This window comes from Hippocampus comes, unplaced genomic scaffold, assembly GCF_001891065.2.
Source record: "Hippocampus comes isolate QL1 unplaced genomic scaffold, H_comes_QL1_v1.1 scaffold37, whole genome shotgun sequence".
NCBI classification, from domain to species: Eukaryota; Metazoa; Chordata; class Actinopteri; order Syngnathiformes; family Syngnathidae; genus Hippocampus; species Hippocampus comes.
Genome location: NW_017805535.1, coordinates 1,927,328 through 1,930,714, shown reverse-complemented (window position 1 = coordinate 1,930,714; position 3,387 = coordinate 1,927,328). Strand labels below are relative to the sequence as shown.

At 42.5% G+C, this 3,387-nt stretch overlaps 1 protein-coding gene across 4 annotated transcripts in view; it reads left to right on the top strand.

Annotated features, from left to right (window-relative positions):
- LOC109520771 (synaptic vesicle glycoprotein 2B-like) overlaps nucleotides 1-3,387 on the top strand; it is a 35,929-nt gene that overhangs the window by 8,717 nt on the left and 23,825 nt on the right. The window contains exons 1-2 of one of the 4 annotated variants that reach the window (XM_019878245.1): nucleotides 2,429-2,538; nucleotides 2,614-2,781. The exons of 2 other annotated variants lie outside the window; for them this stretch is intronic. The gene's annotated coding sequence lies outside the window, so the exon portion shown is untranslated. Of the gene's footprint in view, nucleotides 1-2,428; nucleotides 2,539-2,613; nucleotides 2,782-3,387 lie in introns of those variants that run through there. One more of the 4 variants, XM_019878244.1, reaches the window with a different exon arrangement.

The window sequence follows — 3,387 nt, the reverse complement described above, 5'->3', positions numbered from 1 at the left end:
CTTGCTTTCGGCAATGAACTGTCTCCATTTGAGGTGGCGATGGTGACAGACTGTCACCATCGCCACATCAAATCCTAATGCAACACCTGTTGCGTTCAGGAAACCTGGGAGATTCAACATTACAATAATGGCAGGTTATCGAAATATAATTGAAAATGGCCCCATGACATTGAATTTGATGCAATATAGTAGCAAAAGTAAAGGAAAAATAAATAATACTTTTTTTAAATAATGCAATGAAATTATTTAGGGGGGCTAAAGACACTTTTAGGGAGGCTGAAGCCTCCCTAAAATAGGCCTAATGACGCCGATGGTCTGTGCATTTATCATCCATCACAAACAGGTTCAAGGAGAGTGCCCAGACAAAGAACCACTCTGATTCTCATTATGATTATCATAAAACATTTGCCCTTGCCTGAATATGGGTCACCAGGCCTGAAGGCTGGGTTTGATGGGGAGCTCCGCCTGCAGCTGCACACCTGTTGGTCATTGTCATTAGTTGCCACTTTAAAAGACTTGATGCCCGACCACTCAGTGTCGGGTCATTGTTGCTGTGTGCACGTGTCATGTTTTGTTTTCTGTCTTAGGTTTTTGCTGCTTTGATTTCTTGTGATTTTGCTGGACTTTATTTGAATGAGTTTTTGAGTTAGTTTCTCCGGTGTATTCCTGTTTGCATTTTTGTTAAATACATTTTGGTCACTCCACCCTGCTCCTCCCTGCCTGCCTGCTTTTTGGGGTACTCTACACTACCATCACGCAAAACCGGACCTGCACTCATGGGGCCTCAGGATCCCCCCAGAAGAGTTGGGTGAAGTGGTTGGGGAGAGGGAAGTCTGGGCATCGCTGCAAAAGCTTTTTCCCCCACAACCCAACCCCTGTTACTGTAAGCGAAAGACAATAGGTAGATACTACTGTGCTGTGGCTGTTGAAGAAACTGTGCCACAGCAAATGTTGACGTTGACCACAATATCCATTGGGGATCAAACAAATCACAAATGGTGTGAACGACTGTAGAAAATTTATGTGACGATTTTGTATTGGGCAAAAAGTATAACCAATATCCAATATCAGATATTACACAATAGAAAGCACAATAATATAACAAACACTCAGTGATGAAACAAAGAACAGAAAAAAAACCCACATACAAATGAGCCATTTCATTATCTGTGAAATTAATTATGTAAACAAAGTGGAAAGTTTTTCAACTACAATTATCTTGTTTGCAACCACCAGTGCTGTAGCAAATATAGTTGCAGACGATCTCATTTCTTGTGAATTGGTGCTTTCACACTAGCAGCCTTTAGTCTGTTTGGTCAGCGACTTCTTGCTGGTGGGAGGGATTGTTTTGTTGTCTTTTTGTGAAGCACTGTGTTGCGATATTTTTAAGTACCGGTATGAAAGATGTTCTATAAATAAGTGGCCGATTGATCAATTGTTTGAAGAATATGTTTGGCAAAAACATCCATCCATCCATCCATCCATCATGTCGAGTGTAAATAAATCATAATATTTAGTAATGTTTGTACTTGTTTGTGTTTTGCGATACAATATGTCTTAATATTGGCTTCTCTTAATACCAGTTTATAAAGCGTGGAGTATTGTACCAGAAGATCAAAATGATGTTCAGGTACATTTTGAAACACTGACAGTACAGTGGACGACTGATAAGCACGTCCACCTCACAGTGCAGGTTCGATTCCGGCTCCAGTTTCCCTGTGTGGTGTTTGCTTGTTTTCCCCGTGCCTGCGTGGGATTTCTCCGGGTACTCTGGTTTCCTCCCACATTCCAAAAACATGCATGGCAGGTTAATGGAACACTCTAAATCAGGGGTGTCAAACTCATTTTTGTCACGGGCCACATTGTATTTCCGGTTTCACTTGGAGGGCCGTTATGAATTTTGGGAAACTATATAAATGTTTAATCCCCTCCACATATTACACAACAGTGCACAACAAATTGATCAATAACTAGTTTTAAAATCAGAAGTCAAGAATAATGACTGTTATTGTGAATTACAGACGACAATTTTAAATTTTGGTTCAGGCTTTAGCAATCATCACTTGACATGCTTGATGTGCTTTCGCGGGCCACATAAAATGATGTGGCGGGCCAGATCTGGCCCCCGAGCCTTGACTTTGACACTCGTGCTCTAAATTGTCCCTAGGTGTGATTTTGAGGGCGGATGGTTGTTCATCTATGTGTGCCCTGCGATTGCCTCCAGCATGCCTGCAACCCTCCTGAAGATAAGCGGGTTAGAAAATGAATGGATTTAGAAACAATTTCAAAATCAGGCAGGCAATGGATGCTCTCCCTTGGGTCACTGTTGGTCAGGGGTCTCAAACTTCATTCCTCGGCCGCTTTCCTGTTTTCCATCTCTCTCTGCTGCAACACACCTGATTCAAATGATCAGGGCCGTTATCAGGCCTCTGCAGAGCTTGCTGATGTGCTGATCATTTGAATCAGGTGTGTTGCAGCAGGGAGACGGAAAGCAAGGAGGAAAGCGGCCCTCAAGGACAGGCGTTTGAGACCTTTGCTGTAGGTGAACGTTATGATTGGGAGTATGTCAATTCAGAACATATGTAACTTCAGTCTACAACCATATATCCCCAGCGGTCATCGATGATCATGAGAGAGCATGGGAGGGGACAGGATGGGCAATAGTGACAGGCCACGGCAGCACCGTGCGGATGAGACTCCTCGTCACTTGTAGTACCGGGGTGCAAGCAAGTATGTTAATTAAAACTGACAATCAGTAATAGGACATAGCACAACTGTGAGGTGGTCTGTTATGCGGCGGGAAGCATTGTATTCCCCAACATGTCACATTAACCTCCTAAAACACTTTGAAAGCTAAGCCATGTGTTTAATTTACGTACCCACAATACCGCCTGCATACTTGTTAAGGAAGATTTTTATTGAAAGTATTTATCAGTGAGAGTGGCCCGGTGGTCCAGTGGTGAGCACGTCGAACTCACAGTGCAGAGGTGCGAGGTTCAATTCTGGCTCTGGCCTCCCTATGTGGAGTTTGCATATTCTCCCCGTGCGTCCGTGAGTTTTCATCGGGTTCTCCGGTTTCCTCCCACATTCCAGAAACATGCATGGCAGGTTAATGGAACACTCTAAATCAGGGGTGTCAAAGTCAAATGGACGGAGGGCCAGATAAAAAATTTTGCTGCAAGCCGAGGGCCGGACTGATCGAATGTTCATTGAAAATTTTAAAAATGACCACATATTGTTTATTGAACCAAATTTAATTGACTGAAAACCTAACAAATACATTCCAATATGGTCAGATAAATAAAGCAACATTTTTTATGGCTATGTCAGTAAACTTTAATTTTCAACAGGCACAAAAAAATTTCCTTTGTATAAAAATACCCATAA